Source organism: Pristiophorus japonicus, chromosome 22, assembly GCF_044704955.1.
Source record: "Pristiophorus japonicus isolate sPriJap1 chromosome 22, sPriJap1.hap1, whole genome shotgun sequence".
NCBI lineage: Eukaryota > Metazoa > Chordata > Chondrichthyes > Pristiophoridae > Pristiophorus > Pristiophorus japonicus.
In genome coordinates this window covers 61105166-61120174 of record NC_091998.1, presented here as the reverse complement: position 1 = coordinate 61120174, position 15009 = coordinate 61105166, and the positions used below count along the sequence as shown (strand labels likewise).

Genomic DNA, 15009 nt, shown 5'->3' with positions numbered 1-15009 from the left:
AGAGTGCTCATTGAACAGTCCAACTAGATCCCAGAAATGAGGGATTTGGGAATCCAGGAGATTCCAGGAACAGTTTTCTAATCCCTCCATGGCCTCACCCCTCTCTATCTCTGTCATCTTCTCCTGGCCCCCACCCCCGTCGAGATCTTTGCAGCCCCTAATTCTTGCCTTTTGCACATCCCTAATTTTAACCCCTTCGCCATTGGTGGCCGTGCCTTCAACTGCCAAGGTCCTAAGCTCTGGAATTCCCTCCCTTCATCTCTCTACCTCTCTTTTCTCCTTTAAGACGCTCCTTAAAACCTACTTCTTTGAACAAGCTTCAGGTCATCTGCCCTAATATCTCCTTAATTGGCTCGGTGTCAAATTTTGTTTGATAACGCTCCCGTGAAGCGCCTTGGGATGTTTTACTGCAACAAAGGCGAGTTAGTATTGTTGGGTTAGGGAGCTGTTGCTGCTTCCGATTGCTGTCCACTAACCATGCCAGAAGTGCATGTATATATGGTTGTTGGCTGAGCACAGGATTGGGCTTGACTATGATGGCCTTTAAGAGTGAATAGTCTGCTGACACTCACTGTCACGTGAATAATTGGCTGAGGTACGAGAGGATTGTTGGTGCTTGTGTAACATTATTCCTGCATTAATCAGCACCGTCAGGAGCAGAGGAGAAAGAGAAGAAAAACAGAAGTATTCTTGCAAAGTTTGTAATCTGTGTTGAAATAGTAAGAGTGCTGAAACTGCGTCACTGGTATTGCGGAAAAAGCGGGACGTGTTGCGTAACGTTGTGTAGTAATCACCATTGTTGTGCCAGTTTTCTTTGAATTTTGTCTCTATTCATTGTCTCCAAATTTCTACCTTCTCCTGAGGTCACCAACTCACACTGGGTGTGTGGTTTTCCATTGTTGGTTACTGTCCCATACTTAGTGACCAATCTGCATGTGTGAGCCTCGGTGGTGAATGCCAGAAGGCTATTTGACAAGACGGGGTTAAGATCAATATAGCCCTCTGCTGACATTCACCCAGGCACTTTCCAGCAGGAATCACATTATAGTGTCCAGGAGCAGCAGACTATTCATCCAATGGGTCATCACAGCTAAGTGCAGTCCTAATGTCTACACACATGCTCAGTCCCTATAGCGATCACTGGATAGTGAACAGGAGTGGGTACGAACCCTGGTGGATTTCCCCTTTCCTGGCTCAGGGATGCTAGCGCCAACCGTACCATTAGACCACCGCCTCAGATAAGATCTGTTAACGTCACACAGATATGGACTGAACTTGGGGGTCAATGGCATTGTGGTACTTAGTCTTCAAGTCATCAGTCCCAGTCATCAAGATCCACGGGGTGGCCCTGGAAAACGTGAACCATTTCCCATACCTTGGGAGCCTCTTATCAACAAGAGTAGACATTGACGATAAGATTCAACACCGCCTCCAGTGCGCCAGTGTAGCCTTCGGCCACCTGAGGGAAAGAGTATTTGAAGACCAGGCCTTCAAATCTGCCACCAAGCTCATGGTCTACAGGGCTGTAGTAATGCCCGCTCTCCTGTATGGCTCAGAGACATGGACCATGTACAGTAGACACCTCAAGGCGCTGGAGAAATACCACCAACGATCTTGCAAATCTCCTGGGAGGACAGACGCACCAACATTAGCGTCCTCGACCAGGCTAACATCCCCAGCAATGAAGCACTGACCACACTTGATCAGCTCCACTGGACAGGCCACATAGTTCGCATGCCAGACCCAAGACTCCCAAAGCAAGCGCTCTATTTGGAACTGCTTCATGGCAAACGAACCAAAGGTGGGCAGCGGAAACATCACAAGGACACCCTCAAAGCCTCCTTGATAAAGTGCAACATTCCCACTGACACCTCAGGAGTCCCTGGCCAAAGACTGCCATAAGTGGAGGAAGTACATCCGGGAGGGCGCTGAGCATCTTGAGTCTCATCGCCGAGAGCATGCAGAAATCAAGAGCAGGCAGCGGAAAGAGTGTGCGGCAAATCAGTCCCACCCTCCCTTTCCCTCAACGACTCTCTGTCCCACCTGTGACAGAGTCCATGGTTCTCACATTGGACTGTACAGCCACCTAAGAACTCATTAAGAGTGGAAGCTAGTCTTCCTCGATTCCGAGGGACTGCCTAAAATGATGATGATGGTACTTAGAGAGAATGCTGGTGTATTCCCATCTAATCTTCGATAGTAGTCTGATCATGCCTCTGTGTACTAGTTGGGGTGAAGAGGGCTTGTGATATCGACCTGCAGAAGGAGAATTCAAATCTTTTACCTCCTGGTGAGCAGACTAGCAGAAATGTTGCTGTAGGACCCTTGCCCCTGCTGTGATAAAGCATCCTCTGCAGAAGTTTTGATTAAGCAGCTGCAGGATTTATATCGGTGTTAAAATTCTAAAAATGTTTTTTGTTTAAACAGGCAAGGCCTCTGCTGGAACATTTTTCAGGTACATTTTGGGAGAACGTGGCCTTTGTGCCCCATTTTCTTTGTTTGGGAGCGGTCTCCGTTGCTTTGCTGGACTCTGCTGTGTACTCAGGAGGGGCACGCCACATGTACCTTTCAACAAGGTCCCTAACCCGATGGCATTTTCATGGGTCTGTGATGATCTTTGAGCAACTCATTTATATTCTATAACCCATTGACACTCTGAAACTCGTTTACACTTCATTGTTTAGCTGAGGAGGGAGAGCCGCATTTTGTGCCGTTGAATCTATTTTTGAGTGTTTCATTGTGGTGAAGCGGTAGCAATGGCCCACGTTAGCAGCTTACAAGCTGCTTCACACTTTCATGTGGCATTTCACTGACCAGCAGAGGTGGTTAAACTGGGAGACAGAAGAATGTCATGTGACTGTGTTAAGCATTCAATGCTTTTATCACTGGCAGTAATCTGTAGGCTTGTATCTTCAAGGTGTGTGCAAAACACCTTGTTTGATTGATAGCTGGGGAGGCCAACAACTCAGACTTTTGCTGGATTTGACCAGTTCAATCTAGTTCTTACCCCAACTGACACTGGGGGCAGGGAGTGAGCTCTTTGTACTCTGTTTTGTGTTCAGAGTGTGTCTGTTCAAGAGTGAGTGAAGCAGGAAAATGGACTGTACCAGCTGTAGAGATATATGTGATTGAGATTAGGAGCCAAGGTGAGCTAATAATTGCTTTGTATTCATTTTTCTAATGTTTTCCCCTTGCATTTCTGAAGGTGCTGATCCTTTTTGGGCACGGTGCTTCTATGAATGCCAGCAGCCCAGGGTGTCTCAGTGGTGGACATTCTTAAGTCCGAGTTTTCAAATAGTGAATATCAGCAGAATATTCAAACTTAGAGGGCTTATCACAGCTTCAATCTTGTCCTCACTCAAAGTACTACACGCAGCCAGAATCATTCAATAGTGAAGAGAAATGGGAGTCCTGCCTGATTTTTTGCCATTCCTAACCAACAACAATAAATTGCATTTATGTAGTGAGTTTAACATAGGAAAATCACCCCGAGGCACTTCACAGGAGTGTAATCAGACAAAAATTGACATTGAGCCAAAGAAGGAGATATTAGGCCGGGTGATTAAAAGCTTAGTCAAAGAGGTCATTTTTTAAGGAGGATCTTAGAGGAGGTGTGAGATGCAGAGAAGTTTGAGGATGGAATTCCATGGGGCCCAGATAGCTGAAGGCACGGCCGCGAATGGTGGGGGAAAGAGAGCGATGGATGCGCAACAGGTCAATTTGGTGAAATGCAGAGTTCTTGGAGAGTTGTAGGGTTAGAGGAGGTTACAGAGATCGGGAGGGGCGAGGTCATGGAGGGCTTTCAACTCAAGGATTTGAATTTTAATGGTTAAGGCTTGCCGGACTGGGAGCCAATGTAAGTCAGCGAGCACGGGGGTGATGGGTGAACGGGACTTGGGGCGAGCTAGGATAAAGGCAGCAGAGTTTTGGATGAGCTTAGGTTTATGGAGGGTGGAAGGTGGGAGGGCTGTGGATGCTGAATCATTGAATATATTTAAGCCTGAGATAGATAGAGCTTTAGGCTCTAGGGGAATCAAAGGATGTAGAGATCAGGCAGGAAAGTGGAGTTGAGGTAGAAGATCAGCCATGATCTTATTGAATGGCGGAGCAGGCTCGAGGGGCTGTATGGCCTACTCCTGTTCCTAATTCTTATGTTCTTATGACTTAAAGGAGCGAACGATTTTGGAGTAAACACTATCAGAAGGTCCTGTCTGGAACTTCTCCGATGACTCAGTTGTTTAATGGCCAGTGTAGCATGAAGCTATACAGCTCAGAAGATCACTGGTTCAGTTCTTGACCTGTACCGTTACATCAGCAATGCTACAATTAGTCTCACCATCCCTCAGTTACAGAGGAGAAAAATCAGGTATCCCACTCTGATTTACTATTCAATGAGCTCATGGTTGAACATCTGTTGAAACTCCCTGTCTAGGTTCACGTGAGGAATGAGTAGCAGCTGAGAGAGGTGTGGGATGATTGCCCATTTGCTATGAGTCAGTGGTGTCAGGAGAAAGAGGTGATTATATGGGAAAACATTATGGAAACCAATTCCAAAGTAAATTTTCTCAAAACAGTAATTTTTGCTCCATGGTTCGGAGACATAGATTAGCTAAGGCCAGTACAATAAAACCATCACATTAATGGTCAAGCCTGTCACACAAACATTAGCCTCTTACTGAATTCTCTGACCTTGGCCACACTGGCTTGAAGCAGTTCAATCCAGCAAAGTTGATTTTGAGAAAGAGTCTGGACTGGCTGTATATGGCTGTAATACGGAGCTAGATTTTCGCTTATCTAACGCCTCAGTTAGAGGCCCGAGTGGACGTTAATGAGAGCGTAAGGGGTTACCGATCGGGTGCGCAGCCTTTAGCGCCCCGACCGAAAATTCATTAGAGGTTCACCGGGGGTGCAAACCAGTAGCGTCTAGCTGCTGACGATCAATCCGATCCTGACGTCAGTCCTGATGCAACGTCCACGCTTGCATACCGGTCGGTAAATTCGGTGCTTGCACCTCACTTAGCACCCGCCAAGAACAACATCTGGAAAACAGTGATTACAGGCTTGCAGAGTCGTTAACTGGCGGCTACTTAAAGGGATGAGGAAGCGCTTCCCTCAGAGGTCACAGTCAGTGCAACGTACACAGCACGGTGCGTGAGCCTCCCAGTTTGAAGCGGCAGACAGGCATAACAGTACAGCTTGAAAACAAATGACTTTGAAAACGTTAGTTGGTGCATTAGTATGCCGCGCCTTTAAAAGTCGGCTTTTGCTCCTGAATCAGAGTTCGGCGCATGTCAAAGTTACCGACCAAACTTTCATTCTGGCCCCCCCAGCTGTAGTGTGCAGCAGCTGATTTAGTGCCCCTGTCAGCTCTTCGACTGATTCTGGTGAATTTCTGGATGGAGGGCGCAATCTTTTTCAAGGCACTAAAATTACTGCGCCGCCTGGGAAACCGCCCCAAATGTGGCGCGACTGAGTTTCTCCCCATTGAACTCCATAATGCTTTGGTAGGGCAGTGCTTTTCGCAAACATTTTGTTAAGGTTCACAATCTCACGGAAACCCTTGCCAAAGATGCCCCACACTGGGCAGATCCTGGGCCTGAGATTTCAGCCGTGACCCAAATCCCTGATGCATCATCTTGCCGAAAACAGAAACATAGCTCAAAGCAGCAGTCAGGTCCAGATGGTACTTGTTTATATTTCTCTCCTCTTATCCACTTTTCCATTTAAAATATTTCTGTTTCTCTCTTCATGGCCCATCTGGCTATTAGATTTGCCAGTGTGTCGCCAGACTGAAATGCAAAAGAAAAAGCAAGGGACAGGTATGGAGGGCATAGCCTCGAAGCATTCATAGCCATAGTGAATGCACGGTCTTGAAACTAAAGGCCCTGTTGTTTTAGTAGTGGACTCTCTCCACTGTATCCTTTTAGCGATCTCTTGCTTTCATTCACTATACTGAGCTGGGGGTCAGATGTGGTCGAGCATTCTGTCTCTTTAAGGAATTGCTGCAACAGCAGAATTTCAGCTTTTCATCCTGACATCAGGTTTCCTTATGCTGTCCCCGCGTCCATGGCACCAGCTGCCAGGAGGCATCTGGATATGTCATTGCACACGTGCGCAAACACAACCAACTACGGCGTGTGCACACACTCGGTGCTCAGTGTGTGTGGGCGTCAGTCGAGGGCCTGAGCGGAGTCGGCCTTGGTTGCGCTGTCCATGATCGTGCACCTCCCCATAACAGTTGTGAAACTTACCGTGGCCCATCCAATAATTACAAGCCTAAAACTGCATCCTAATCCACTCAACTATGCTGGAAAATTCACCAGCAACGTGCCAGACTAATGTTTAGTGGGTGGGGTTTAACCCTCTCCCCATGGAAATAAATCCTGTGTCTTTAGCGCCCATCACAACTTTCTAAATCTACCCCTGCAATACGAGTGATGAAAACATTCGATTTACCTGAAGCTTATGTTACAGTGCGCTCCCATCCCACTGCATTCTCAGTGTAACTTTGATTCTAAATAGACATGGGTTTTGGGGAAAGGGCTTGAATTGTAATTCCAAAATGCTGGTGGAAATCTGGGAAGCTCCTGTAAATTAAGCAGAATTGAATTTATTCTGCTACTGTAAAGCTCTGGTCATAGGCCTCTTCTGGAGTTGTTTATTCTTATTTGAGTTGCCAACCATCTTTGGATGTGTTTCCTTCTTTGGCTTGCTATTCATTTTTTAAATTACACTTTGGAATGTTGTGCCAATGCCCTTATAGTTGAATAGCTTAACAAGACTCACAATTTAGGTCGGCATATGCAGTCTAGCTGTACTCTGCCAACGTTGGCCAGGACACCGAGGATAACTCTCCTGCTCTTCTTCAAAATAGTGCAGTGGGATCTTTTACGTCCACCTGAGAGTCAGGCAGGGTCTCGGTTTAACGTCTCATGCGAAAGACGGCACCTCGGACAGTGTGACACTCCCTCAGCACTGCACTGGGAGTGTCGGCCTGGATTTATGTGCTCAGGTCTCTGGAGTGGGGCTATGAACCCACAACCTTCTGGCTCAGAGGCGAGGGTGCTACCCTCTGGTGCATTCACACCCGAGACACACCTGTTGGTGTCAAAGTGCCTTTTTTGCACGACTCACCTGTACTGGCACCGAAGGCACATCTGCAGCGGGCAACTAACAGACGCAGCGCTGACTGGCTGAGCGCGGGCAGGCAGCGTTCGCCATTGGTGCGCCGGTGCGGGCGGAGGCGTGGCGAGATTCCTGGGGCGGAGCCCGAGTGCAAGGCGCTGCGTAGCGGCTGGGAGGCAGGCTGAGGTCCCGGTACACCGCCCGCCTGCAGCAGTCCTACCGGGTGAGTAGTTAACCCGAGCGCCGCGGCTCTGCCCCATTTATAGCCGCAGTTCACTCGGTCCGGTTAACTCGAGTCTGGGAAACTGCGGAGCGGCTCCGGTTTGCCGGCGGTCGCCGCCCGTGTCCGCGTTCGAGGGACGGCGCAGGGCGGCTTCCGACAACCTGCTGCTTCGCAACTTCCACCATTCCAGTGGCAGCAGGTCACAGTCAGATCATGTGTGCAACGGAAGGTCAGGGTATGTCTGTCTGTAATGGGGTCTGGTCTGTGTCTGTCTGTCGTGGGGGTCTGGTCAGGGCATGTCTGTCTGTAGTGGGGGTCTGGTCAGGGCATGTCTGTCTGTAGTGGGGGTCTGGTCAGGGCATGTCTGTCTGTAGTGGGGGTCTGGTCAGGGCCATGTCTGTCTGTAGTGGGGGTCTGGTTAGGGCATGTCTGTCTGTAGTGGGGGTCTGGTTAGGGCATGTCTCTCTGTAATCGGGTCTGGTCTGGCTAGATCTGGTCAGGGTATGTCTGGTCTGTCTCTGTCTGTAGTGGGGTCTGATCAGCGCATGTCTGTCTGTAATGGGGTCTGGTCAGGATAAATGTGTCTGTCTGTTGTGGAGGGTCTGGTTTGGTATGTTTCCTTTCTCTGAACGAGCGGGTAGCCCAGGTTTGGGAGTTCCTCTTCCCTATAAGCACACAGGAGCTCTGGGGTTCATGATTGCCAACTTCTCCCCTCCCATGCCCAAGATACACAGGGGTGCAGCACATTCCTCTGCCTGGGTGCAGCAGGTTCCAGCAGCCATTCATGAGAGGAGCGATTGTCTTGTGTATGGGCTGCTCAGGATCATCACTCGCAGAGCAGGTAGTTCCAACTAGGCCGCTCAATTTGTAAACCAATTATTAATTGAAATTTAAAAAAAGATGCTGGGAATACATGGGTGAGCTAGCAGCTGTGAAAGAGCGATGAGTCTCTCTTTTGGCTGTATATTGTAATCTAAACCATCTCCTTCTGCCTGCTCTGGCTTTGTGACCTACATATTAAGTGGTATTTTTAAAATGTGGAATGCGCTGTTAGGCTTGAGGGGAAAAGCTGTATGTGTAGAGTTATCCAACCATGTGCCCTAGCGGTTCATTGCATCACAGGAACCTTGCTCTGGCATGGACTGCTCAAATGGAAATAATTATTCAAAGCAACAGTGTGAAGGGTACTTTGGCAAAATCTATTCCCATTGTTGCTCTTCTTCTGTCGTATGGTAGGAACAAATCAGATCAAATGTCAATATCCAAGTTGGATATCCAGGCCAAAGCTTCCAGTGTAGCCGTGGATATCTTGCAGGCTGCCTGCGAATTCCCTCTGAGAGCAGTGCTCCATGATGTGTTCCAGGGTCTGATTAGGAGCTCCACAGTCGCATGATGGGGATGCTTTAATCTTCCACCTATGAAGAAGTTGGCAGCAACTACCATGACCAATTCTTATGTGGTTGATGGTTGTCCACTGTTTGCGAGGAAGGTTTGATCCCTCAGGTTATACTGTGGGGTCCTGTAAGGAATCCATTCTGTAGGTCGCAGTTCTTCCATTTGTTGCTAAGGAGGCTTGTTGACTTGGTGTTTATTCTAATTGGTTTTCTTCTCGAGATGCTGAGTCCTCTTGAGTACAGGTCCCTGAGTACTGGTTGACTTGTCCAGGTGACCAAGACAGCAAGTGTTGGGTAATTTATTTAAACGGGTGTGTTATCACATACCAGCCCAGATATGATCTCACCTGACCTCCAAATGTGGGCATCTTCCAGCAGGTTCATTGGACAATGATTAGCAATGGGAAGTTAGGCTAATAACCTGTGCCCTGTCTCAGTTTGGGATTGTTATGGACCCGGAGTGCAGTCAGCACAAGTAGTGTCAGATCTGTAATCAAACCTATTACTTTCTGTCTGTGTGGCTTATCGTTCAAAGAGCTGGCACAGGCATGATGGGTCAAATGGCCTCATTCTATGATGCCGACATCACCATTTATGCCCAGTCATAAACACAGCTAATATAATATGTAATAGCCAGTTTTTGACTGTCTATAGTCGGGGGTGGGGCTGGGGGCTGGGGGCTGGGAGCACATGGTCCTGACTGAGTGACAGTTGTGCCGACCAATGAGCAATCAGGGAGGGAAGGGGGGGAAGTGACGAGGGTGATGGAGGGGAGGGGAGGGGAAAGGAAGGAAGAGAGAGCGTGATGGAAGTGCGGGGGTGGAAGAGAGTGATGGAGTGCGGGGAAGAGAGCGAAGGGGGGAAAGCAGATGGGAAGAAAGGGTGCTGGAGAGGGTGAAAAAATTAATGGAGGGGAGGAAGAGAGCGAGGGGGGGGAAGGGGAGGAAGAGAGCGAGGGGGGGGGAAGGGGAGGAAGAGAGCGAGGGGGGGGAAGGGGAGGAAGAGAGCGAGGGGGGGGAAGGGGAGGAAGAGAGCGAGGGGAGGAAGAGAGCGAGGGGGGGGAAGGGGAGGAAGAGAGCGAGGGGGGGAAGGGGAGGAAGAGAGCGAGGGGGGGAAGGGGAGGAAGAGAGCGAGGGGGGGAAGGGGAGGAAGAGAGCGAGGGGGGGAAGGGGAGGAAGAGAGCGAGGGGGGGAAGGGGAGGAAGAGAGCGAGGGGGGAAGGGGAGGAAGAGAGCGAGGGGGGGGAAGGGGAGGAAGAGAGCGAGGGGAGGAAGAGGGGGGGAAGGGGAGGAAGAGGGGGGGAAGGGGAGGAAGAGGGGGGGAAGGGGAGGAAGAGGGGGGGAAGGGGAGGAAGAGGGGGGGAAGGGGAGGAAGAGGGGGGGAAGGGGAGGAAGAGGGGGGGAAGGGGAGGAAGAGGGGGGGAAGGGGAGGAAGAGGGGGGGAAGGGGAGGAAGAGGGCGAGGGGGGGGAGGGGAGGAAGAGAGCGAGGGGGGGAAGGGGGGGAAGAGAGCGAGGGGGGGAAGGGGAGGAAGAGAGCGAGGGGGGGAAGGGGGGGAGAGAGCGAGGGGGGAAGGGGAGGAAGAGAGCGAGGGGGGAAGGGGAGGAAGAGAGCGAGGGGGGAAGGGGAGGAAGAGAGCAAGGGGAGGAAGAGAGCGAGGGGGGGAAGGGGAGGAAGAGAGCGAGGGGGGGGAAGGGGAGGAAGAGAGCGAGGGGGGGAATGGGAGGAAGAGAGCGAGGGGGGAGGGGGAGGAAGAGAGCGAGGGGGGAGGGGGAGGAAGAGAGCGAGGGGGGAGGGAGAGGAAGAGAGTGAGGGGGGAGGGAGAGGGTGGGTGAGGGGCAGAGGGAGACGGGAAGAGAGTGAGGGGCAGAGGGAGACGGGAAGAGAGTGAGGGGGGGTGAGATGGTGAGGGGCAGAGGGAGACGGGAAGAAAGAGAGTGACTGGGGGGTGGGGGGGGAGAAACAGTCTGAATGATGGAGGGGGATGGAGGGAGGATGGTGGTAGAGAGAGAGTGCGAGAGACAGAGTGTGAGGGGGGTGGCAGGAGAGAAAGAAATAGAAGGGGAGGGAAAGCGAGAAAAGGGGGGGAGGAGGGGAGAGCGAGAAAAGGGGGGGAGGAGGGGAGAGGGAGTGGGGGGTGGGAGAGAGGAAAAAAAGGGGGTGGGGGGGTTGGTGGAGGGAGTGGGGGGGTGGGGTTGGTGGAGGGAGGGGTGGGGTTGGTGGGGGAGGGGGGGTTGGTGGGGGGAGGGAGGGAGGGGTTGGTTGGTGGGTGGAGGGAGGAGGGGTTTGGTGGAGGGAGGGAGAGTGATGGAGGGAGGGGGGATGATGGATGGAGGGAGGATGATGGATGGAGGGAGGAGAGGGGATATGGGGGATGGGGGTGATGGAGGGAGGAGAGGGGATGGGGGTGATGGAGGGAGGAGAGGTGATGGAGGGAGGAGAGGGGATGGGGGTGATAGAGGGGATGGGGGTGATAGAGGGGATGGGGGTGATAGAGGGGATGGGGGTGATAGAGGGGATGGGGGTGATGGAGGGAGGAGAGGGGATGGGGGTGATGGAGGGAGGAGAGGGGATGGGGGTGATGGAGGGAGGAGAGGGGATGGGGGTGATGGAGGGAGGAGAGGGGATGGGGGTGATGGAGGGAGGAGAGGGGATGGGGGTGATGGAGGGAGGAGAGGGGATGGGGGTGATGGAGGGAGGAGAGGGGATGGGGGTGATGGAGGGAGGAGAGGGGATGGGGGTGATGGAGGGAGGAGAGGGGATGGGGTGATGGAGGGAGGAGAGGGGATGGGGGTGATGGAGGGAGGAGAGGGGATGGGGGTGATGGAGGGAGGAGAGGGGATGGGGGTGATGGAGGGAGGAGAGGGGATGGGGGTGATGGAGTGAGGAGAGGGGATGGGGGTGATGGAGGGAGGAGAGGGGATGGGGGTGATGGAGGGAGGAGAGGGGATGGGGGTGATGGAGGGAGGAGAGGGGATGGGGGTGATGGAGGGAGGAGAGGGGATGGGGGTGATGGAGGGAGGAGAGGGGATGGGGGTGATGGAGGGAGGAGAGGGGATGGGGGTGATGGAGGGAGGAGAGGGGATGGGGGTGATGGAGGGAGGAGAGGGGATGGGGGTGATGGAGGGAGGAGAGGGGATGGGGGTGATGGAGGGAGGAGAGGGGATGGGGGTGATGGAGGGAGGAGAGGGGATGGGGGTGATGGAGGGAGGAGAGGGGATGGGGGTGATGGAGGGAGGAGAGGGGATGGGGGTGATGGAGGGAGGAGAGGGGATGGGGGTGATGGAGGGAGGAGAGGGGATGGGGGTGATGGAGGCAGGAGAGGGGATGGGGGTGATGGAGGGAGGAGAGGGGATGGGGGTGATGGAGGGAGGAGAGGGGATGGGGGTGATGGAGGGAGGAGAGGGGATGGGGGTGATGGATGGAGGGAGGAGAGGGGATGGGGGGATGGAGGGAGGAGAGGGGATGGGGGCGATGGAGGGAGGAGAGGGGATGGGGGCGATGGAGGGAGGAGAGGGGATGGGGGCGATGGAGGGAGGAGAGGGGATGGGGGCGATGGAGGGAGGAGAGGGGATGGGGGCGATGGAGGGAGGAGAGGGGATGGGGGCGATGGAGGGAGGAGAGGGGATGGGGGCGATGGAGGGAGGAGAGGGGATGGGGGCGATGGAGGGAGGAGAGGGGATGGGGGCGATGGAGGGGAGGAGAGGGGATGGGGGCGATGGAGGGGAGGAGCGGGGATGGGGGCGATGGAGGGGAGGAGCGGGGATGGGGGCGATGGAGGGGAGGAGAGGGGATGGGGGTGATGGAGGGGAGGAGCGGGGATGGGGGTGATGGAGGGGAGGAGCGGGGATGGGGGTGATGGAGGGGAGGAGCGGGGATGGGGGTGATGGAGGGGAGGAGCGGGGATGGGGGTGATGGAGGGGAGGAGCGGGGATGGGGGTGATGGAGGGGAGGAGCGGGGATGGGGGTGATGGAGGGGAGGAGCGGGGATGGGGGTGATGGAGGGGAGGAGCGGGGATGGGGGTGATGGAGGGGAGGAGCGGGGATGGGGGTGATGGAGGGGAGGAGCGGGGATGGGGGTGATGGAGGGGAGGAGCGGGGATGGGGGTGATGGAGGGGAGGAGCGGGGATGGGGGTGATGGAGGGGAGGAGCGGGGATGGGGGTGATGGAGGGGAGGAGCGGGGATGGGGGTGATGGAGGGGAGGAGCGGGGATGGGGGTGATGGAGGGGAGGAGCGGGGATGGGGGTGATGGAGGGGAGAGAGCGGGGATGGGGGTGATGGAGGGGAGGAGCGGGGATGGGGGTGATGGAGGGGAGGAGCGGGGATGGGGGTGATGGAGGGGAGGAGCGGGGATGGGGGTGATGGAGGGGAGGAGCGGGGATGGGGGTGATGGAGGGGAGGAGCGGGGATGGGGGTGATGGAGGGGAGGAGCGGGGATGGGGGTGATGGAGGGGAGGAGCGGGGATGGGGGTGATGGAGGGGAGGAGCGGGGATGGGGGTGATGGAGGGGAGGAGCGGGGATGGGGGTGATGGAGGGGAGGAGCGGGGATGGGGGTGATGGAGGGGAGGAGCGGGGATGGGGGTGATGGAGGGGAGGAGCGGGGATGGGGGTGATGGAGGGGAGGAGCGGGGATGGGGGTGATGGAGGGGAGGAGCGGGGATGGGGGTGATGGAGGGGAGGAGCGGGGATGGGGGTGATGGAGGGGAGGAGCGGGGATGGGGGTGATGGAGGGGAGGAGCGGGGATGGGGGTGATGGAGGGGAGGAGCGGGGATGGGGGTGATGGAGGGGAGGAGCGGGGATGGGGGTGATGGAGGGGAGGAGCGGGGATGGGGGTGATGGAGGGGAGGAGCGGGGATGGGGGTGATGGAGGGGAGGAGCGGGGATGGGGGTGATGGAGGGGAGGAGCGGGGATGGGGGTGATGGAGGGGAGGAGCGGGGATGGGGGTGATGGAGGGGAGGAGCGGGGATGGGGGTGATGGAGGGGAGGAGCGGGGATGGGGGTGATGGAGGGGAGGAGCGGGGATGGGGGTGATGGAGGGGAGGAGCGGGGATGGGGGTGATGGAGGGGAGGAGCGGGGATGGGGGTGATGGAGGGGAGGAGCGGGGATGGGGGTGATGGAGGGGAGGAGCGGGGATGGGGGTGATGGAGGGGAGGAGCGGGGATGGGGGTGATGGAGGGGAGGAGCGGGGATGGGGGTGATGGAGGGGAGGAGCGGGGATGGGGGTGATGGAGGGGAGGAGCGGGGATGGGGGTGATGGAGGGGAGGAGCGGGGATGGGGGTGATGGAGGGGAGGAGCGGGGATGGGGGTGATGGAGGGGAGGAGCGGGGATGGGGGTGATGGAGGGGAGGAGCGGGGATGGGGGTGATGGAGGGGAGGAGCGGGGATGGGGGTGATGGAGGGGAGGAGCGGGGATGGGGGTGATGGAGGGGAGGAGCGGGGATGGGGGTGATGGAGGGGAGGAGCGGGGATGGGGGTGATGGAGGGGAGGAGCGGGGATGGGGGTGATGGAGGGGAGGAGCGGGGATGGGGGTGATGGAGGGGAGGAGCGGGGATGGGGGTGATGGAGGGGAGGAGCGGGGATGGGGGTGATGGAGGGGAGGAGCGGGGATGGGGGTGATGGAGGGGAGGAGCGGGGATGGGGGTGATGGAGGGGAGGAGCGGGGATGGGGGTGATGGAGGGGAGGAGCGGGGATGGGGGTGATGGAGGGGAGGAGCGGGGATGGGGGTGATGGAGGGGAGGAGCGGGGATGGGGGTGATGGAGGGGAGGAGCGGGGATGGGGGGAGTGGGATGGAGGGGAGGAGCGGGGATGGGGGTGATGGAGGGGAGGAGCGGGGATGGGGGTGATGGAGGGGAGGAGCGGGGATGGGGGTGATGGAGGGGAGGAGCGGGGATGGGGGTGATGGAGGGGAGGAGCGGGGATGGGGGTGATGGAGGGGAGGAGCGGGGATGGGGGTGATGGAGGGGAGGAGCGGGGATGGAGGGGAGTAGCGGGGATGGAGGGGAGTAGCGGGGATGGGGGTGATGGAGGGGAGTAGCGGGGATGGGGGTGATGGAGGGGAGGAGCGGGGATGGGGGTGATGGAGGGGAGTAGCGGGGGATGGGGGTGATGGAGGGGAGTAGCGGGGATGGGGGTGATGGAGGGGAGTAGCGGGGATGGGGGTGATGGAGGGGAGTAGCAGAAGAGGAGGGAGGTGGTGGAGGAGTGTTGCAGAGGAGGAGGGTGGTGGTGGAGGGGAGTAGCAGAGGAGGAGGGGGGTGGTG

General features: G+C 55.7%; 1 protein-coding gene across 4 annotated transcripts in view; it reads left to right on the top strand.

The window, feature by feature from the left end:
* The first annotated feature begins 7194 nt into the window (after nt 1–7194).
* The window catches only part of LOC139235078 (protein phosphatase 1 regulatory subunit 3C-like), a 12086-nt gene continuing 4271 nt past the window's right edge, over nt 7195–15009 (top strand). The window contains exon 1 of one of the 4 annotated variants that reach the window (XM_070866215.1): nt 7195–7348. The gene's annotated coding sequence lies outside the window, so the exon portion shown is untranslated. Of the gene's footprint in view, nt 7349–7405; nt 7584–15009 lie in introns of those variants that run through there. The other 3 variants (XM_070866217.1, XM_070866218.1, XM_070866216.1) reach the window with 3 other exon arrangements.